We start from the raw sequence: 23634 nt of genomic DNA, 5'->3' as shown, positions 1-23634 counted from the left end.
CTTATCTACCAAAGCTCGAGGCTTGGTAGGCTCCATGATATGATATGATATGATTTATATAGTGCCTATACACAATGGGGGTCATTCCGAGGTTGGAGGTAAGGGATAAACGATGCCAGTAAACCAGCATCGCTTACCGCTCTGGGCTATTCCGACCAGTCAAACCGCTATTAGCGGCCCTGTAAATAACAGTGCCTCTAATAGCGGCATGGGCGCAGGCATGCGGGCCATCATATGGCAATATCGGCATGCCGTAAACTGGAGGACATCACAAGTGAAGCGGACATGCAAATACCGGCATCAAATGCCATGTGCAGTGTTCCCAACTGCCACAGGTGCACACCACCAGCACAGGTAGAGGCAATGGAGTCTGGGCCTGAACAAAAGGAGCACACCCACACACCCCACCCCTTTCCACACCAAGATCAATACAATAGTAGCATCAACACTTCAGCTGGAGGACATGCATGCATTGCAACACCAGCAACAACACTAACACCAACAGCAGGCACCACAGAGGAGACGCAGCAAGAGAAGGAGGGTGAGACAGGCCCAGCATGCCCCACCAGTGCAGCCAGCGTAACCACGCATGCAGCCCACAAACCCAAACATAAGAGCCAGTCCTTCCAACCCAACCCCACAGCGCAACCACACCCTGTGCCGTCTTGATCGGGGCACCATCAACACCATGGTGGACATGATACACGATTGTCAGCCTCATTGAAATACGCACCACCATCCCCCCTCTAATGAAGGTAGTGTTGGTGCTCCACTTCCTTTCCACAGCCACCTACTAGCACACAGTGGGGCACATGCATGGCATATCACCACCCTTATTCACTCGCATCCTGAAGCAAGTGCTGGATGCCCTCCTCAAGCACACAACAGAATACATATCCCTACCACGGACTCCCCAGGAGATTCTTGAAACAAAAGGTGGCCTCAATGCCATGGAGGTGGTTTACCGCAATCGCAAGCAATACCACTCCAACCAGGTGCAGATGGAAGGCGAGGCAAGCAAGATCATCACACATTGTTGTGCCCGATATCCCGGATCAACCACAGGAATGCTGCATGTTACCATGGCAAAAATCAGCACAGAATGCCTAACATTGCAGAGCCTACTGCCAACGCTCCCGATCAGAAAATCCTACAGAACTCAACACATCACTAAATTGACACAAACACAGCTGTATGCGTACACAATGCATGAGCTACAAGATGGCAGAGCACACTGTGTATCATCTTGAAGATGCATCCCACACCATTATTCCATGGCACAGGACACATTGAGGGCCTAGAAATGGTGTGCATACAACCAGGGACATGTGCATCTGACCAACAATAATCTGCCGGCATGTATGACTAGTACAGCTTTCCATCATAAATCGACTGACATATACCTTTTTATGCCTCCCATGGAGGTGACAGTGGCTTTCCCGTGATGCTGTGGCACATCACCCTGTCCCAAACACACAGAACAGGCATGAGGAGGACTACAGTCTATCCCACACCCATACCCGTGTGGTCATTGAGCAGACCTTTCTCCTGTTGAAGGCATGGTTTTGCTGCCTTAGCCCGTCAGGTGGGGCACTCCTCTACATGCATGAGAAGGTGGCCAAGATCATCACAGCATGTGTCATGGTGCACAACATGTGTATCCGAGGGAACATGCCCCTGTCCCCTGACATTGAACTGCAACCAGCTGGTGATGATGAAGGGGATCAAGAAGAAGTGGCTGCACATCATTGTGGTGCCGATGCACAGGAGGGACGTGCTGTGCGTCAGTCAGTGATTGCACAATATTACTGACACACATGGCTGCAGAGGGTGACATGATATTTTGACAGAGGCCACTGGGTGTGTGGGTAAATGCACACTATGCACTGTATATGAATAAATGACACATGCGCAATGATGAATGTCCACTCAGGTCTTGCTTTTGACACAAAGGGTGTATTGAATTTAACAATGAAAATGATGCAATAACCCTCCAACACCCTAACCATCACCCCCGTCCCCCTCCCCCATAACTCCCCCACACAACCTCCCCCCTCCCCCCACAACTCCCCCACACACCCTCAACCCTCTCCCACTCCCCCCACAACTCCCTCACACCCCCCCTTCCCCCACAACTCCCCCACACCCTCACACCCTCCTCCCCCACAACTCCCCTACACACCCTCACCCCCTCTCACTCCCCCCACAACTCTCCCACACATGTCCCATCAAGTCCATAATGCCTACATCAGGCTGCCCAGACTATTAATTAGCACTCCCTGGACCTGGTGGCGGCATGTCTGGCCAGCGCCGGGTGCTGATGACCTGCGGAGCGGGCTCGTCGGGGTAGAGCTAGAGAAGGATGGTGTGGCTGCCTGCTGAAATTGTGTTGCCTGACACCCTGACTCCATGGCATCGGCTATGCGGCTTAGTACCTGGCGCAGGACAAATACCTCCTTGCAGAGGTGGTGTTACGCTCACCTGGCTCCCACAGGGGCGTCGATCGGACCCGGACAGCTGCAGTCTCCACCAATGTGATGCGTAGTGCCGAGATGACTGTCCGGACTGGCCCGCCTAATCTCGTCTGCTTGATCCGTAGAAGTATTCTCCTGCAAGTGGAGAAAGGGATTTAGCCACCTGTGGATTTCAGTGATGCCCCCCTCCCACTGTTCTCGTTCTCCCCTCTTGTCACCTCTGATATCCCCTTTTAGTGACCTCAACTTATGTTTTTAAATGATGAGCTCTCCATCCTGCATGGCATGCAGGGGCGCGTAGATACCAGTTACTTCACTGGTTTGAAGGTGCTGGAGGAGTTCCGGAGGAATATTGACTCCGGGATTTATAAAGTTCAAAGAGTTCAATATGTCCGATGATCACTCTTAATCCATTCCCTTGTTGAATTGCAACTGGCTCAAAAGAATATTGCCTGGCGGCAGCTGATGGCGTTCAGGTAAGAGTCTGTATTACCCAACACTGTCCGGTAAAAGTTGCATGAGTTTAACTTGTTGTCTTCTCCCTTTGTAGGTGGGGCAAATGAAGATGAGGCATATTAAAGGGTAATGCCTCCGGTGGTAAATCAGGTAAGCCTATGGTGGTAAGAGATTGTATTTGTCGGCTCTCTTGGCTCACCTTGTTGTTTCTTTTGTTTTCCCCCAGGTGCTGGAGTTCGGCAAGAAAATGATGGAGGCAGCGCCGGATCGAAAAATGCTGTGAGGACTGGTGAGTATGGCGCGGTGCTGCAGCTGGCGATGCAATGCGTGCAGAAATAATGTCCTTTTCAAGTTCGAAGACGTGATGGATATGGAATCAGGTAAGGATTGAAATAATGTTGGTGTTCTAACCTTTCCTTCTTCTTTCCTCTTTTGCTAGGAGCTCTGGATTTGAGTCGGGCGTGGCTGAAGACTGGATGCTGACTGCAGACACGGTGAGTGTTACGCTGCTGGATGTAGAATAACGCGAAGCGTGTGTTGCTGATCGGGCGTGGTTTAAATAGCCTCCAAAGTAGTTCCAGGTAAGAAGTTCCCCAGAACCACACCCAAGTAAAAAATAGTCCCTGTATCAAAATAGTCCCATCCAAGCCTCAATTTGGCTTGGATTCAGTTGCAGCATGGTCTGCATGAGGTAAGTAATATCTATGAGTCTGGCGCCTACGGCGCCAGGACTGATTTCTATTATGAGCCTGGTGCCTAAGGCGCCAGGACTGAACCCAGACAGCTCCTAGCCGGGGCTGCTGGGGTTTTAATAAATATCTGGATGCCTGCTCCCGGGGCTGATGGGCTTGGTCTGGATGCCCGGGGGTAGGCATCATGACAGCACTCCCCCCCAAGGCCCCTCCTAAAGGTATTCTTCCCCTTGGTCCTGGTTTGTCTGGGAAGTTCCGATGGAATCTTTTCACCAACCGAGGTGCATGAACGTGGTCACTAGGTTCCCATGACCTTTCCTGTGGTCCGTAACCCTTCCAGTCGATTAAATAAAAAAGTCTTGATTTAACCATTTTAGAGTCCAGGATATTTTCAACTTCGAATTCGGGTTCCCCATCTATTAGGATGGGGTTGGGTGGTTTGGCTAGTCTTGTCCCGGGTTGAACTGGTTTCAGGAGTGAAACATGAAATACAGGATGGATCTGCATATTAGAGGGTAGTTCCAATTCGATGGCAACTGGGTTGATAATGGCCTTAATAGTGTAAGGTCCCAAATATCTAGGATTAAAAGTCTGAGTCCCTTTTAGAGGTATGTGTTTTGTAGCCAGCCAAACTTGATCTCCAATCTGGTATTGTGGGGCATCGCTTCTATGTTGATCAGCTTTTTTCTTGTATTTCTCGTTCGCTTGTTTCAAATGTTCTGTTGCTTCCTTAAAGGCTTGTGTAATAGTAGAGTGCAGATGATTCACTGCGGGCATTTCTAAGTGTTGAGGTGAATCGAGTTCTGATGTTCGAGGATGATGTCCATATATGGTATAAAAGGGGCTTTGTCCGGTTCCAGAATGTACAGAGTTATTGTATGCGTGTTCGGAAATCCATAAAATATCCTTCCAATTGCTTTCGGTTTGGTGTAGAATGCAACGTAGGTACTGTTCAAGAGTCTGGTTGGTCCTCTCCATCTGACCATCGGTCTGGTGGTGGTGACTGGTTGATAACCTCACGTCGATTTGCGCTAATTGACAACTTCTTTTCCAAAATTGAGAAATGAATTGGCTACCTCGGTCAGAGACCAATACAGAAGGAAATCCATGTATTCGAACAATGTTTTAGAGAAATTCCTTGGCCAAAATTTAAGCAGAAGGTAATCCCTTTAAAGGAATAAAGTGGGCCATCTTGGAAAAAAGATCCACAATAACTAGAATGGTGTTAAATCCATTACATGTAGGTAGATCAGTAATAAAGTCTAAAGACGAAGTATGCCAAGGTGTACCAAAGGAGGAATATCCAAAGGTTGTAAAAGACCAGCTGGTTTTTTCTTTTGACTTTTGTTTTAGGCGCAGATAACACAAGATAGCACAAATGACTTTATGTCTTTTCCCCAGGCGGGCCACCAGAACTGAAGTGGGAGAATGGGAGAAAAAGCTCCCCCCAATCTACTCGCGACCATGGCCTAGAGCATCGCGGCCCAGACATCCACCACGAGATAAGTTCGTCTATCTACCAGATGACAAAATACCCTAGTTCAAGAACATAAGGATATACCCACCAGCCTGTCCTACTCAACCCGACACCTGCGGCATGGATAAACTCGACTAAGACTTTAACAACGAGCACCCACATCGTTAGAGATGCCATAACGACCTAGCCAACTGCCAAGAACACACGTGCCACCATGCACACTGGTCACTCATGCACCAGCCTACACAAAGAATATATTCAGTGCTATGACCTAGGTGAACGGATACACCCACTGACGCGCATCTTTATTATTTTTTACATAGGCCCCTTTATAGTAATGGCGAAACGCAAGATGCCTAAAGCACTCGCGTATATGCTTGCTGACGCTTCTCCCACCCCTTGCATCGTGATGAGAATATAAAGAAGACGTAATATTGCTTATGAGGCCATGTCAACCCACAACACAGGTGCCATGCATTACACATTCCCACCCATGAACCAGGCCCAAGTAGGCCGCAAGCAAGAACCGCCATGAACACTGCATGAACGAGAGTACAAGTGCTGATCACGCAGAATGAGCCCAGCGAGAGCTCATAGCCAAGGGCGCGATGTTGCAACTCGTATGCTACCAGCCGGCACCAAAGTCACACCTGTAAGCAAAACCAAGCACACAGAAGCAAAATACAACTTTAAATGTGCAGAATTCCGCCCCAGCTACGGTCTCTCCACACGTGACCAAGCAGACCTGACAAGGTGCCAGACCCACGAGAAAGAAGTCGACTGGGTCCCACGTCTGGGACACAGGTTGCAACAAGTGAAATGACAAGATGGACACCTACGGCGTTGGGAATGGCCTGCTCTCAGGCCTATGAGCAAACCCGCACATTGTCTGCACAAACACATAGTTACACATTGTTACTAGTGATAGCTACACCGCGAGCTGGGAACGACGATGGTCGCAGACTTGGGGGCTCGCGGGAGGACCAATCAGAACATGAGGGGAATCATCACTGACGCCACTAACATTAGCCAATCATTAGGGTCTTCGTGTAACAATTTTCAAGTATCTAATAGAAGGGACAACCCAAGTATATCACCTGACTCATCCTTAACCACTAATATTGCTCTCTATACTAACCCTACCACTCGAGGAACCAATCCGAAGTGGCAATAGGTTTTTTCGCTAACTTTCCCAGGTGACGCAAGTAGCGTGTCATACTACGGTAAAAAGAGCCTGCGAGCCCCACGAATTTTGAGAGTCTGGACGGACGCGTACGATCCTAGACCCATCCCTGCCATTGTTTTAATAAACAGCAGAACAGCCTTGCTCCTTGTGTGTGTTTCATACTCATTTTTGGGAAGCACGGGAGGAGTTGGGGCCTCCCAGCCCGGAGGTCCGCGGACGGCTCAGCCGACCCCGGGATAACCACCCTGACAAGTTGGAGGCACTGCTGAGATCTGTTTAAGATCTACTTTTTCATTTTTATTTTTCCAAGGCCTCTCATTGCGAGGAGGCCCGGTGGCGCGGCCCCCTCTGCCGCTGCCCCCTTTTTGAGGACTACAGGACCATCGTGGAACTGCGAGAAGACCGGACAGCGCAATCTGGATATTGGCCCTCGGGAGCCGGTTGAGAAGTATCCCGCCCGCGGTTGGCGAGTGTCCAGACGTGGTCCAGACGAGGCGAGGTGGCAAGCCGCTTGGAGGGGTGCACGCAATCGAGCATCCTCGCATCAAGAGAACTTGGTGAGAATGTCACACCCAACAAGCAATGTGAGATTGTGAGGGAGGGGGGAGGAGTTGTAATAAGGGTGGTGGGAGGTGTTACTAAGGCGTGCGGCCAAGATTTGATCAATTAGTGTTGACGGTGAAGTGAGTGGTAGCGGGACAGGCGTGAGAGCCGTCCGCTACAACGTCACGGAAGAAGTGTGGTTGGAGCAAGAAAGCACCACGTGCGGTTGCTCGTAGACACTGATTGGCCTAGGTCGTGGCCACCTCTAAAGGGGGTGTGTGTGTGTGGCTTTCCTACGAATTGGCGGTTTTTGATCAATGAGTAGATGAGGATCCCTATTGATCGAGCAGTGAAGCTCGATAGATAGATGACGTTTTCCTGTAGGTGGTAGCTAAATTGTTGCCAAGTACGGAAGATAATTGGCTGGTTAAGCCCTCCCGGCGAGGGGCGTGTCACAAGCAAAGCGACGCAGCGTGCGCAGTCCGATTATATGAGTGTATTGTTGGTTACCTTGTTCCAGGCGTAACAAGAGGACAGCTGTGGGGATAACGGGGACAAACAGTTAAAACATATTGTGCGCTCTCTTGAAGTGTAAAAGATCTTACCGGTAGTTGTTGGAAGAAGTCGGTGACGTCACCCGTAGGGCTTTCATAGGACACCTTGACCACACAGCATTGTTGAAGGATGGTGGGGAAGTGAATAGAGGGCAGGGGGTGCGCACGGAGATCGCCGGCCACCCCAAATACGGGACAGGTGGAGAGGGGGAAGTGACCGCGCACGGAGAACGCCGGCCACGCTGAGTGAGGTGGAAGGAGGAGGGGAGGAGACAAAGTGGGACGGCTGTATAAATACGTCACACAGGACATGCAGCCGCAGGGGGCTTTGTGCGTCGTGGCTGCAGGGGGCCGTAATGGTATTAAGGAAGAAAACAAACACAGGAAAAGACAGTATATTTGCAATTGTTATATTTGGCTGTTTTCTTTTAGCGGATGGTCGCAAGTCCCCAAACTACGGGGCCAGGTAACGACAACTATACTGAAGGGAGCTAAAAACACAGTGTAACCATGTCATACGGGGTAGAATCGGGAGGGTGGGGGAATACCCTGACTACCCCACTACAGCATATTTGTAAAACACTATCGCCCCATAGGGAAAAACTGATCAAATACAGCATGGAATGGACACAAGGGACAGACAACAAAATGACGACACCCTGGCCGCCTAACGGCAGTTTCGACCCGTATGTCCAAAACTCACTACTGACACACATACATAACACGTACAAAGGGAAGAAGTTGGCGCATCACGTGGAGGTGTTTAACTTATGGAGGATGTTCCAGGGGTCCCGACCAGGGCCAATCGGGATGTTCACTGTGGAGGAAACGAAGGAGGGGAAGAAGATCAAGGAGGAAGAGGGAAACGGGGAACAGGAGGTTGGTATCGCACAGTGCACGGGAAGAGACAGAAAGGGGGACGAAAAGCTTGGCATCGTAAGTGAAGTAGAAGTAAAGAAGGAAGGGACCGACGACATGCCCCTAGCGAAAGTAGTGAAGAAGGAAGAAGGGGGGTTATATCCTGTGACGGAACTATGAGAAGCAGCAAGGCAACAACTAACGGCAGCTGAGGGATATTCGAACCCCGCGTACAGCCCACCACCATATACAGCCACAGGTAGCTACACAGGGGGGGAGGAGGTGACAAGCACGGTAGGCCCAACTTGTACGAAGGTGCATGCAAGGGAAGGGAAGAACGGTGAAGAACCCATCCCAAATATAGGACACGACAAGTGGGTAGCAGCGCAGGTGCTGTTAAAATTGCGAGGGACACTAACGGGAGAAGAAAAGGAGGTGGTACGGAGAATGAACAAGGACGACGAGGGTAGCACTGATATAAGAGGGGAGGAAGGTAAAACGAGAGAAGGGGAGCTATCACGATAAGAGGAGGAGATGTTGGAGGAACGATTGGCAGAATTAAGGAATGAGGGAACGAACTGAAGAACAGAAGAGGGAAGCTGGGTGAATGAAGGCAATAGCAGAAAGGGTATCTAGAGCAGCACAGCGTGACAGGAAAAGAGAGGAAGAAGAGAAAGAAAAGGAAATGTAACTATGGAAGAAGAAAATACTCTCCGAGGGCACCAGGAAATACGAAGAAGGTAAAGTAATAGAAAGCATATTAGAAAGGGAGAGAGAGAAATGGGAAAGGAGGAGAGAGGAAGAAAGGATATTAGAGAAAGTAAGCAATGAGGTGATGGAGGAATTGAACAAGAAAAGAGAGGAAATAGGTGGTGAAATAGTGGAGAAGAGGGAAGAGGAAAGAAGAGAGAGGAAAGGAGGGAGTGGGGTAAGAACATATGTACGTCGGGATGCAGAAGTAGCCACAACATCAGCGCAAAGGGGAGCAATTGGTAAAGGAGAACAGGAAGGAACGGATTTAATAGACTTAAAAACGGTGACGATTAGGGGGAAAAGGACAGATTGGGGGTTGTCACTCCTGGTTGAATTCTGCAGCGAAGAAGAAGAAGGAATGGGGGGAGAAGGAAGAAGCGGCGGTAGGGAAAGCTTAGACAAATTGTACATCACACGCACCAATCGGGAATCACCATGGGCATGCAGAAAGAAAGAAGAAGTGGAGGGAAGTGAGGAGAATGAACGAGAAGTGGCGGGACGGCAAACACGTACAGTCACACCCGCATCATTCCGCCCAACATGCCCGCCCACACACGCTCCTGAACATACCCCCTACGCCGGCAGGCTTAGAGATCTCCTGGGACGTAGGCAGGAAGAATGGACACACACACCTGCATTAAATAAAGAAAGTAATAAGAGAAGGGGGAGAAATGAAGGGGAAGCTACAACAAGCAGCGGTAACATGGACATGACAGATGATCTAGTTGACACAGAAGAAGAGGAGGGGTATACGGACTCCACACTGCAACAACTGGGGGGACAGATGGGGCACAATCTAATGCCGCTATTGGAGAGGGGGGGGTTAGACCACAATACGTCCCTTGGAAGCATGCCGATAAGGAAAATATAAAGTGCAGGCTCCCATCACTAAGTGGAGGAGCGGGAAAATGGATATACGAGATGGAAAAGCATACTGCAGGACAGAAACTAGCCGTAGGAGATGTGAAGGGCCTATTAATATCAATATTAGGGGATGCGGCAGATGACATCTGGAAGAGGGCGGGATTCCCCGGGGTTACAATAACGAACACATCACATGACGGGGCGCCATTTGCGAATTGCAGGCATGCATTATGGCAAGCTCTGAGGATACAATACCCAGACACCTCAGATATAGGAGCAATTACATCACGCAAGATGCGTGAGAACGAAGATCCTGTTGATTATATCCAGGAGATTCAGGAGAAGTGGCGCATGGAAACTAGAGAGCAATGGAACAAGACACTGGCAATCTTTTACCACATACTAATACAAGGGCTTCCGGAGACAGTACAAAAACAATTGAAGAAGATAGTGGGGATGGAAGCCAAGGCCTGGCCGGAAATACAATCAACAATAGTACACCATTGTAGGATGTGGCAAGAAAAGATGAAACAAAAGGAAGAAGATATAAAAGGGGAAGAGGCTAAATTAGTCCAGAAAAAACTCACTAAGTACACCATGGAAGGAGCACTAAGAACTACACCAACAACAATGACACCAAACCCCACGCAAGTAGTGGCTGCACAGGATCCTTCACAACTACAAATAGCACCACACCCACAATCAACTCGACTTATAACACAACAGATGCCACCACCCCCACCATACACGGCTAACATAGGAGGAGGGTATATGGTACCAGGAAATGGATATTTTAACAACATCAGGGGAAGGGGAGGAATGATGAGGGGGAGGGGATATGGCCAACCTGCACAACAGCAAGGGGGAGGATTTCGGAGTTTCTACCCCAATGGGCAACCAGGGTACCAAGATAATGCAGGAAGTTTCCCATGGCAGACCAGGGAACAACCTGTATGTTGGGTTTGTGGAATATTAGGACACATGTCGCGTACGTGCAGAATGAGACCCTCCCCTCCAGTATGGGGGGAACAAGGACAACAAGGGCCTATGAGGGAGCAGCAGGGTTACCAACAACCACAGGGAATACAACAGAGCAGCACACAGCAGCAATTAGCAACACAACAACAGTTGCAGACATACTCACTACCGCAACAACAGGTGGCAATAACACAACAACACCAAGTACAGCCAGTGCAACAGCTCACTCAAATACAGGACCATAAGTTAACCCCCACCGATACACAGCTACAACAAACACAATTGGGAAGGGTGACTATCCTGGGACACAACCCTTACACAGGAAGTGGTCAGTCATTATACCCACAATAGGACAGCCCACAGACGTCCTTGGTGTGTCCTATCCTGTCGATAACACCTAATAGTGCGGAGGAACCACGCATTGAGGTAACGATAGGTGACAAAAAATTATCATTCCTTGTTGACACTGGGGCAACCAGGTCTTGCATAAGGGAGGGTAGATTTAAAATGTCAGGTGAGGCCATGAACACCCAAGGATTTTCTGGGGCTAGGGGGTTGGTTCCCTTTACTGATAACATCTCCTTATCTATAGGAGATTATGACATGTCTGTCCCACTCCTGTACTCAAGGGAGTCGGCAGTGAACATACTTGGGAGGGACATAATGAGCAGGTTAAATATGACAATCTCCTTCACGGAGAATGGCATAATTTGTTCCACACCAGGAATAAACATGCTTACTGCACGACAAATACTGCAAGCGTACTGTGGCCAGACAGTAGCTCGAGCTGAGCCGGTGGATGGCGAACTGTTCCAGTACGGAACAGACATGGCATTTGCATGGATGCCAGGAATAGAAGGAAAGATCTGGAGGAGGCCAGCAGCATATTTGTTCAGGCCTGAGACTGCAGCCAGTGAACCAGAAGGGAAGATGATTTCGGTGAGCATCGAGAGTATTATAGCAACTGCTGATTATATCGCAGTACATGCCCAAGACAGGGAAGGGAGAGCATGGAGGGCAGTGATAGCCCTGGCTGAGGGATGCAGGCTCACCCAGGTGTCCGATGAAGAGCTCTTTTCAGAAGACAGGGAAGAAGGAGAGATGGTATTTATGATGAGTGTAGATATCTGGCTAAGAGTGACGTATAAGCAAGTGGCACAAAAAAATGACCATGGCACTCGAGACACCTGCATCTACCCCAGTACCATTCTACGAGCAAGATATGGCTAAGGTTCCAGCATCACTGTGGACCAAAAGTCCCTATGACGTGGGCTGCATAAAGAGTATCCGAGGAGTAATAATAAAGCTGAAAAAGGGTGCAATACTACCTAGCGTGAAGCAATACCCACTATAAAAAGAGTCAGATGAGGGCATATACAAAACTATAACGGCCCTGATAAATAATGGCATATTGGCACCATCAGAATCACCATGTAACACGGCCGTGTACCCAGTACGCAAAGCTAAAGGAGGGTCTTGGCATTTTATCCAGGACTTCAGGCCCTTGAATAACATTGTAGAGGCAGAATACCCCATAGCAGCAAACCCAGCCACAATATTATGTGGAATTCCGGCAGAGGCCTTACGGTTCACCGTGATTGACCTAAAAAATGCCTTTTTCTCAATACCTCTGCACCCAGATTCACAAGACTTGACAAGCTTCACATATAGGAACACAAAATGGAAACACACCAGGTTACCACAAGGGTAACGCGAGTCACCCTCAATTTTCAACAGAGTAATAAAGATGGATTTGGGAAACACTGAATTAGAAAGTACGGTGCTGCAATATGTTGATGATATAATAATTTGCAGCACAACCGAGAAAAGGTGCGGGGAGGACTCAATGAAAATGTTGACAGTGTTGGCTGAAAAGGGGTACAAGGTAGACAAGGAAAAGTTACAGTACTGTCAGGAACAGGTACTATACATTGGTCAACTAATATCCCAGCATGGAAGAAAGATTGCACCACAAAGAGCACAAGCTATATCCAACACGCCACAACCACAGACGGTGAGGGAACTGCAGCAGTTCCTGGGCTTATGCAACTACTGTAGAGCATGGGTTTTTGACTAGAGCTCATACATAGGACCCCTACTTGAGGCATTGAGAGAGGCACACAAAGGGGACAAAACATTGGGATGGACAAGAGAAATGAAGGAGGCGTTTGATGAGTTAAAACACGCCATATCCACAGCTTCGGTACTAGCCACCCCAGATTATGAACGACAGTTCTTCATCTTTTCACATTGCGACTCAGCAGTAATGAAAGCAGTATTGACTCAGAAAACCAGCATGGGACAAAAGCCAATAGCGTTCTACAGCGGTCACTTGGACCCTGTCATGCTAGGACATTTCCCTTGCGAACAGAGTCTCGCCGCAGCTGCATTTGCAGTGGAGAAATCATCATCGATTACAATGGGGTGCCCCACCACACGATTTGTGGAGCATGCGCTATTTGCAATATTGAATAAGCCTAAGTCCACACTAACCACACAGAGGGCGTCAGGTTATGAGATCATCTTGTCTAGACCCGAATTGTCAATTGTCAGATGCAGTACAGTTAACCCAGCCAGATTTATAGCAGAAGTTATTGAGAAAGGTGATTATGCTCACGATTGTACACAGACTATCGAAACGTACTCATGCACTAGAAACGTTGAGGAGGATGCACTTAAAGGTGGAGAGATTTTGTACATTGATGGTTCATCAACAATAGACCAAAGTGATGGGATAAGGAGAACTGGGGCAGCAGTTGTAAAAATGACAGAAGATTTGATGTATGTCCCAGTGAAATGCGTGCAGTTACCACAGAATTATTCGGCTCAAGCAGCGGAATTGGTTGCACTGATCTTGGCGTTGAAGGAAAGCGTTGACAAAAAAGTTACCATATATTCTGATAGCGCATATGTCACGTCAACCATCCACTCGGGGCTGATAAAATGGCAGAGAAGAGGGTTTAGGAGAGCTGATGCCACCCCAGTGCAACATGCTCTTTTATTAGCAGAATTAATTGAAGTAATTAATGATCCCCAAGAGATAGCTTTGGTTAAATGCCCGGCACACACTAATGGAGACTACCATATCTCGAAAGGGAATGAAACAGCAGACGCACATGCCAAGCATGCGGCATACTTTGGTGAAATATGGAACCCCCCAGAATCAGAGAGAGGGAGATGGAGGGGAATGGCAAAACAGATGATGATGAAAGAAGGGTACACTCATCTCCCGGCAATACAGATAATGGAATTACAGGCAGCAGCACCAATGACAGAAAAGGAACTATGAGTAAAAAGAGAATGTACGATGTCCCCAACTGACGCACTGTGGCGTCAAAATAACACCGGAAAGGTGGTCATGCCATTGGCACTGTTGAACACCGCCCTGGCCCAGCTCCATCATCCAGCACATACAGGAAAGGAAGTAATTGCAGCACAAATTAGGGAAGATTGGTTCTGCCCCAAGTTAAATTCTCATGTTACCAATTTCATCAGCAATTGCCTCACATGCCAACAGTTTACGGCCGGTCACACGCTGCAAGTGATAAAAGGTACTATACCCCGGCCAGAGGGACCCTTCCTACACATTCATATTGACTACGTTGATATGATCAATGTATGTCAAGGACATAGGTATATGATTGTAGTGGTATGTCCATTCTCCAGGTGGATCGAGGCAGGACCCTGCTCACACGCGGATGCGTTCAGAGACGCTACATTTTTAGTGAGAGACGTCTTCCCCATGTGGGGTGTGTGCGAAGTGCTGCGGTCGGATAACGGTCCACACTTTGCTAATGAAATGTTTCAGCACATCACATCTTTGCTGGGTATTAAACATAAGTTTGCATGTGCATACCACCCGCAGGCCAACGGTATAAGTGTTACAAAGGTAGCGGGCGCCCCTCTCTCGCAAGAACAGACATGATAACCTGTTCAGTGGTTATTAACCACTTGAGAGTTCGCAGCCACTGCTTTTACTCACTGTGCCTTTCACAGATGGGAAATATCCATTTGCATATCAGTCTTTGTCCTGCCCTGGGGCAGTCCAGCACGGAAATACAATGGCAATTCCAATCTGAACGAGAGTACCACCAGCAACCCCATACACGTGTTTCACCCTTGTTGGGGATCATCAGTGAGGTGAAGCTGATGCCTCTCTAGGCACAGTGAGAGGGAGACCACGTCTGGTTGCCCCCAGGAGACCTAGGGTTACCAATCCCAGGTTCCTTAAAAAATAGTGTTACAAAGGTAGCGGGCGCCCCTCTCTCGCAAGAACAGACATGATAACCTGTTCAGTGGTTATTAACCACTTGAGAGTTCGCAGCCACTGCTTTTACTCACTGTGCCTTTCACAGATGGGAAATATCCATTTGCATATCAGTCTTTGTCCTGCCCTGGGGCAGTCCAGCACGGAAATACAATGGCAATTCCAATCTGAACGAGAGTACCACCAGCAACCCCATACACGTGTTTCACCCTTGTTGGGGATCATCAGTGAGGTGAAGCTGATGCCTCTCTAGGCACAGTGAGAGGGAGACCACGTCTGGTTGCCCCCAGGAGACCTAGGGTTACCAATCCCAGGTTCCTTAAAAAATAGTGTTACAAAGGTAGCGGGCGCCCCTCTCTCGCAAGAACAGACATGATAACCTGTTCAGTGGTTATTAACCACTTGAGAGTTCGCAGCCACTGCTTTTACTCACTGTGCCTTTCACAGATGGGAAATATCCATTTGCATATCAGTCTTTGTCCTGCCCTGGGGCAGTCCAGCACGGAAATACAATGGCAATTCCAATCTGAACGAGAGTACCACCAGCAACCCCATACACGTGTTTCACCCTTGTTGGGGATCATCAGTGAGGTGAAGCTGATGCCTCTCTAGGCACAGTGAGAGGGAGACCACGTCTGGTTGCCCCCAGGAGACCTAGGGTTACCAATCCCAGGTTCCTTAAAAAATAGTGTTACAAAGGTAGCGGGCGCCCCTCTCTCGCAAGAACAGACATGATAACCTGTTCAGTGGTTATTAACCACTTGAGAGTTCGCAGCCACTGCTTTTACTCACTGTGCCTTTCACAGATGGGAAATATCCATTTGCATATCAGTCTTTGTCCTGCCCTGGGGCAGTCCAGCACGGAAATACAATGGCAATTCCAATCTGAACGAGAGTACCACCAGCAACCCCATACACGTGTTTCACCCTTGTTGGGGATCATCAGTGAGGTGAAGCTGATGCCTCTCTAGGCACAGTGAGAGGGAGACCACGTCTGGTTGCCCCCAGGAGACCTAGGGTTACCAATCCCAGGTTCCTTAAAAAATAGTGTTACAAAGGTAGCGGGCGCCCCTCTCTCGCAAGAACAGACATGATAACCTGTTCAGTGGTTATTAACCACTTGAGAGTTCGCAGCCACTGCTTTTACTCACTGTGCCTTTCACAGATGGGAAATATCCATTTTCATATCAGTCTTTGTCCTGCCCTGGGGCAGTCCAGCACGGAAATACAATGGCAATTCCAATCTGAACGAGAGTACCACCAGCAACCCCATACACGTGTTTCACCCTTGTTGGGGATCATCAGTGAGGTGAAGCTGATGCCTCTCTAGGCACAGTGAGAGGGAGACCACGTCTGGTTGCCCCCAGGAGACCTAGGGTTACCAATCCCAGGTTCCTTAAAAAATAGTGTTACAAAGGTAGCGGGCGCCCCTCTCTCGCAAGAACAGACATGATAACCTGTTCAGTGGTTATTAACCACTTGAGAGTTCGCAGCCACTGCTTTTACTCGCTGTGCCTTTCACAGATGGGAAATATCCATTTGCATATCAGTCTTTGTCCTGCCCTGGGGCAGTCCAGCACGGAAATACAATGGCAATTCCAATCTGAACGAGAGTACCACCAGCAACCCCATACACGTGTTTCACCCTTGTTGGGGATCATCAGTGAGGTGAAGCTGATGCCTCTCTAGGCACAGTGAGAGGGAGACCACGTCTGGTTGCCCCCAGGAGACCTAGGGTTACCAATCCCAGGTTCCTTAAAAAATAGTGTTACAAAGGTAGCGGGCGCCCCTCTCTCGCAAGAACAGACATGATAACCTGTTCAGTGGTTATTAAGCACTTGAGAGTTCGCAGCCACTGCTTTTACTCACTGTGCCTTTCACAGATGGGAAATATCCATTTGCATATCAGTCTTTGTCCTGCCCTGGGGCAGTCCAGCACGGAAATACAATGGCAATTCCAATCTGAACGAGAGTACCACCAGCAACCCCATACACGTGTTTCACCCTTGTTGGGGATCATCAGTGAGGTGAAGCTGATGCCTCTCTAGGCACAGTGAGAGGGAGACCACGTCTGGTTGCCCCCAGGAGACCTAGGGTTACCAATCCCAGGTTCCTTAAAAAATAGTGTTACAAAGGTAGCGGGCGCCCCTCTCTCGCAAGAACAGACATGATAACCTGTTCAGTGGTTATTAACCACTTGAGAGTTCGCAGCCACTGCTTTTACTCACTGTGCCTTTCACAGATGGGAAATATCCATTTGCATATCAGTCTTTGTCCTGCCCTGGGGCAGTCCAGCACGGAAATACAATGGCAATTCCAATCTGAACGAGAGTACCACCAGCAACCCCATACACGTGTTTCACCCTTGTTGGGGATCATCAGTGAGGTGAAGCTGATGCCTCTCTAGGCACAGTGAGAGGGAGACCACGTCTGGTTGCCCCCAGGAGACCTAGGGTTACCAATCCCAGGTTCCTTAAAAAATAGTGTTACAAAGGTAGCGGGCGCCCCTCTCTCGCAAGAACAGACATGATAACCTGTTCAGTGGTTATTAACCACTTGAGAGTTCGCAGCCACTGCTTTTACTCACTGTGCCTTTCACAGATGGGAAATATCCATTTGCATATCAGTCTTTGTCCTGCCCTGGGGCAGTCCAGCACGGAAATACAATGGCAATTCCAATCTGAACGAGAGTACCACCAGCAACCCCATACACGTGTTTCACCCTTGTTGGGGATCATCAGTGAGGTGAAGCTGATGCCTCTCTAGGCACAGTGAGAGGGAGACCACGTCTGGTTGCCCCCAGGAGACCTAGGGTTACCAATCCCAGGTTCCTTAAAAAATAGTGTTACAAAGGTAGCGGGCGCCCCTCTCTCGCAAGAACAGACATGATAACCTGTTCAGTGGTTATTAACCACTTGAGAGTTCGCAGCCACTGCTTTTACTCACTGTGCCTTTCACAGATGGGAAATATCCATTTGCATATCAGTCTTTGTCCTGCCCTGGGGCAGTCCAGCACGGAAATACAATGGCAATTCCAATCTGAACGAGAGTACCACCAGCAACCCCATACACGTGTTTCACCCTTGTTGGGGATCATCAGTGAGGTGAAGCTGATGCCTCTCTAGGCACAGTGAGAGGGAGACCACGTCTGGTTGCCCCCAGGAGACCTAGGGTTACCAATCCCAGGTTCCTTAAAAAATAGTGTTACAAAGGTAGCGGGCGCCCCTCTCTCGCAAGAACAGACATGATAACCTGTTCAGTGGTTATTAACCACTTGAGAGTTCGCAGCCACTGCTTTTACTCACTGTGCCTTTCACAGATGGGAAATATCCATTTGCATATCAGTCTTTGTCCTGCCCTGGGGCAGTCCAGCACGGAAATACAATGGCAATTCCAATCTGAACGAGAGTACCACCAGCAACCCCATACACGTGTTTCACCCTTGTTGGGGATCATCAGTGAGGTGAAGCTGATGCCTCTCTAGGCACAGTGAGAGGGAGACCACGTCTGGTTGCCCCCAGGAGACCTAGGGTTACCAATCCCAGGTTCCTTAAAAAATAGTGTTACAAAGGTAGCGGGCGCCCCTCTCTCGCAAGAACAGACATGATAACCTGTTCAGTGGTTATTAACCACTTGAGAGTTCGCAGCCACTGCTTTTACTCACTGTGCCTTTCACAGATGGGAAATATCCATTTGCATATCAGTCTTTGTCCTGCCCTGGGGCAGTCCAGCACGGAAATACAATGGCAATTCCAATCTGAACGAGAGTACCACCAGCAACCCCATACACGTGTTTCACCCTTGTTGGGGATCATCAGTGAGGTGAAGCTGATGCCTCTCTAGGCACAGTGAGAGGGAGACCACGTCTGGTTGCCCCCAGGAGACCTAGGGTTACCAATCCCAGGTTCCTTAAAAAATAGTGTTACAAAGGTAGCGGGCGCCCCTCTCTCGCAAGAACAGACATGATAACCTGTTCAGTGGTTATTAACCACTTGAGAGTTCGCAGCCACTGCTTTTACTCACTGTGCCTTTCACAGATGGGAAATATCCATTTGCATATCAGTCTTTGTCCTGCCCTGGGGCAGTCCAGCACGGAAATACAATGGCAATTCCAATCTGAACGAGAGTACCACCAGCAACCCCATACACGTGTTTCACCCTTGTTGGGGATCATCAGTGAGGTGAAGCTGATGCCTCTCTAGGCACAGTGAGAGGGAGACCACGTCTGGTTGCCCCCAGGAGACCTAGGGTTACCAATCCCAGGTTCCTTAAAAAATAGTGTTACAAAGGTAGCGGGCGCCCCTCTCTCGCAAGAACAGACATGATAACCTGTTCAGTGGTTATTAACCACTTGAGAGTTCGCAGCCACTGCTTTTACTCACTGTGCCTTTCACAGATGGGAAATATCCATTTGCATATCAGTCTTTGTCCTGCCCTGGGGCAGTCCAGCACGGAAATACAATGGCAATTCCAATCTGAACGAGAGTACCACCAGCAACCCCATACACGTGTTTCACCCTTGTTGGGGATCATCAGTGAGGTGAAGCTGATGCCTCTCTAGGCACAGTGAGAGGGAGACCACGTCTGGTTGCCCCCAGGAGACCTAGGGTTACCAATCCCAGGTTCCTTAAAAAATAGTGTTACAAAGGTAGCGGGCGCCCCTCTCTCGCAAGAACAGACATGACAACCTGTTCAGTGGTTATTAACCACTTGAGAGTTCGCAGCCACTGCTTTTACTCACTGTGCCTTTCACAGATGGGAAATATCCATTTGCATATCAGTCTTTGTCCTGCCCTGGGGCAGTCCAGCACGGAAATACAATGGCAATTCCAATCTGAACGAGAGTACCACCAGCAACCCCATACACGTGTTTCACCCTTGTTGGGGATCATCAGTGAGGTGAAGCTGATGCCTCTCTAGGCACAGTGAGAGGGAGACCACGGTATAAGTGAACGCCTGAACGGCGTATTGAAAGAAGAAATCGCAAAAATTCAGCAGACAACCAAGAAGAGTTGGTTGTACTGTCTTCCGCTGGCTCTATTTGAGCTAAGGAATAGGCCCGGGTCTGATCACCACCTCACTCCCCACGAGGTGGTGACAGGACATCAAATGTGCCTTCCTCTAATGCCTACATCAAGAGCATTCACGGACCATGAAAACACTGCAACTGTTCTTGGTGACGAAATGTATCAATATGTGTCTTCTTTGATTACTAGTGTAGCCTTTGTATCTCAACAGCTCGAGCGCACGCGGGGCGGTCGAAGAGTTCTCAACAAGAAGACACAAACAAAGAACTGGGAAAGAAAGGACTATGCACAATTGCTAAAGGTGACCATGTGCTACCCCGCAACTTTAATAGAAAGTGGAACGGCCCACGCTTTACTGGCCCTCATTTGGTAGAAGAGGTAGCTACCAGAGCGGTGAAATTGCAGGATAAGCGCGCCTGGAATCACCCGCACGACGTAAAGATCTACAAACTCCAGCCCCGTCCTAGCGTTAACGACAGGGCCATTGGAAGAACACCGACATCAATAGCATCGGCTACAGAGAAGGAGATATCGATCACAACTGACGACAATAGTGTGAATAAACTTGATCACCCCCCAGATTCCCCAGAAGCAACTACTGCCATAGACATTGGACGCTTGCCCACAGCCCATCCCATGGTCACGAGATCACAAAGTAAACAAACTTCTGCCCAATATAGCCCCAGCCCCCTCCCCTCTAAGGTCACCCCCGATTGAAGGACGTTGTATAACAAACTTGGGTATTGCACACACATATAAAACACTTGTATGTTTTCTCTATTTTTTCTCTCGCACATGCAGGTACCGTGTATGATAGTATTGTTTAGAAAATAAGTAACTAACAGTGTGCTCTGCCCAGGAGTAGATGCTGCCCACAGATGATAACACCCCTGAAGTCCTATCACACCAATTTGTATATCATATAAGAAGACCAAAGTACCTAAAAAGAAGAAGGGTACGCGTATATTACACCGCATTTGTTTTGGCCATAGAACAATCATTTCCCCATCTACACGAGCACTTACCGGCTCTAAGAGATAGATCACTAAGATTAGCGTGGGAACAGCTCTTCGCCTGGGCACTGAACGATTATTTGGTAGGGAGAGCTTAATAACAACAACTAACAATAATAACAAGCATATTGAGGATTTTCAGGTGGGCACCTTTAACGTCGCAAGAATAAAGGACAAAGTAAAGGAGTAAAGAAGGATAATAGCTGGTTTTCATTGTTATGGTCATGGATGCCATTGTGGCTGTCAGACGGGCTGAAGGTAATAGTTGGATGCATAATACTGTCTGCAGCAGTATTGATTGTAATAAGGTTCTGGAAAGCTAGGAAGGCACGCACTACAGACGAAATGATCGAAACGGTTGGCATGCACCCCTTTATGCCAACAGCTGATGACCAGCACACTGACGTGATAATAAAGGAAAGAGAGAAACTCCACAAACAGATCATTACCAATCACTTAGACCCACCATCTGTAAAGCTGGAGAACCCAAGAAACCCGAGGAGCTATGTTGGAAGATGGGTATACTGCAAACCGGGAGGGAGCTGTTTTTATATGTACTGGTCATTTGAAGACCATGTCAACCACTATGGACACCTGGGCGGAATAACTAAAATATGGAGAGTAAGAGGAGATAAAGAGGAGGATATGTTTGTGGTCGACAAGTCGACCAGAGGGGGGACTGAAGTGGGAGAATGGGAGAAAAAGCTCCCCCCAATCTCCTCGCGACCATGGCCTAGAGGATCGCGGCACAGACATCCACCACGAGATTAGTTTGTCTATCTACCAGATGACAAAATACCCTGGTTCAAGAACATAAGGATATGCCCACCAGCCTGTCCTACTCAACCCGACACCTGCGGCATGGATGAACTCGACTAAGACTTTAACAATGAGCACCCATATCGTTAGAGATGCCATAACGACCTAGCCAACTGCCAAGAACACACGTGCCACCATGCACACTGGTCACTCACGCACCAGCCTACACGAAGAATATATTCAGTGCTATGACGTAAGTGACGGATACACCCACTGACGCGCATCTTTATTATTTTTTACATAGGCCCCTTTATAGTAATGCAGAAACGCAAGACGCCTAAAGCACTCGCGTATACGCTTGCTGACGCTTCTCCCACCCCTCGCATTGTGATGAGAATATAAAGAAGACGTAATATTGCTTATGAGGCCATGTCAAACCGCAACACAGGTGCCGTGCATTACACATTCCCACCCATGAACCAGGCCCAAGTAGGCCGCAAGCAAGAACCGCCATGAACACTGCATGAATGAGAGTACAAGTGCTGATCACGCAGAACGAGCCTAGTGAAAGCTCATAGCCAAGGGCGCGATGTTGCAACTCGTATGCTACCAGCCGGCGCAAAGGTCACACATGTAAACAAAACCAAGCACACAGAAGCAAAATACAACTTTAAATGTGCAGAATTCCGCCCCAGCTACGGTCTCTCCACACGTGACCAAGCCGACCTGAAGGTGCCAGACCCACGAGAAAGAAGTTGACTGGGTCCCACATCTGGGACACAGGTTGCAACAAGTGAAATGACAAGATGGACAGCTACGGCGATGGGAATGGCCTGCTCTCAGGCCTGTGAGAAAACCCACACATTGTCTGCACAAACACATAGTTACACATTTTTACTAGTGACAGGTACACCGCGAGCTGGGAACGACGATGGTCCCAGACTTGGGGGCTTGCGGGAGGACCAATCAGAACATGAGGGGACTCATCACTGATGCCACTAACATTAGCCAATCATTAGGGGTCTTCGTGTAACAATTTTCAAGTATCTAATAGAAGGGACAACCCAAGTACACCACCTGACTCATCCTTAACCACTAATATTGCTCTCTATATGTATACTATACTATCCCTACCACTCGAGGAACCAATCCGAAGTGGCAATAGGTTTTTTCGCTAACTTTCCCAGGCGACGCAAGTAGCGTGTCATACTACGGTAAAAAGGGCCTGCGAGCCCCACGAATTTTGAGAGTCTGGATGGATGCGTACGATCCTAGACCCATCCCTGCTGTTGTTTTAATAAACAGCAGAACAGCCTTGCTCCTTGTGTGTGTTTCATACTCATTTTTGGGAAGCACAGGAGGAGTTGGGCCCTCCCAGCCTGGAGGTCTGTGGACGGCTCAGCCGACCCCGGGATAACCACCCCGACAGAATTGTCTTTTAATTCTAGCTTCAGCTTTTTGTGACACCTGGATGTCCTTCCATCAGAGCATCATGATAATTGGAGATAACTAGTTCTTGTAGTTCCTTGTGTGGTAGAAATCGACGCCCTTGATAGTAAGGTAGGTCATTGCTGACTGAATAATCTTTGCCTTTCTTTACCCAGTCCTGCAGGGCTGCAGGATCGAAAAGTTGTCGAATTTTAAAATGAATATCTTCTAAAGTCTGTAGAGTAGTTATGCCAAGAATTCTTTGTTCTGAAATTATAGGCACCAGTTCCGGGCTTGAATATGCT

This window comes from Ambystoma mexicanum, chromosome 4p (genome assembly GCF_040938575.1).
Source record: "Ambystoma mexicanum isolate Mex_15411 chromosome 4p, UKY_AmexF1_1, whole genome shotgun sequence".
Taxonomy (NCBI): Eukaryota; Metazoa; Chordata; class Amphibia; order Caudata; family Ambystomatidae; genus Ambystoma; species Ambystoma mexicanum.
This window is presented reverse-complemented; position numbering follows the sequence as displayed.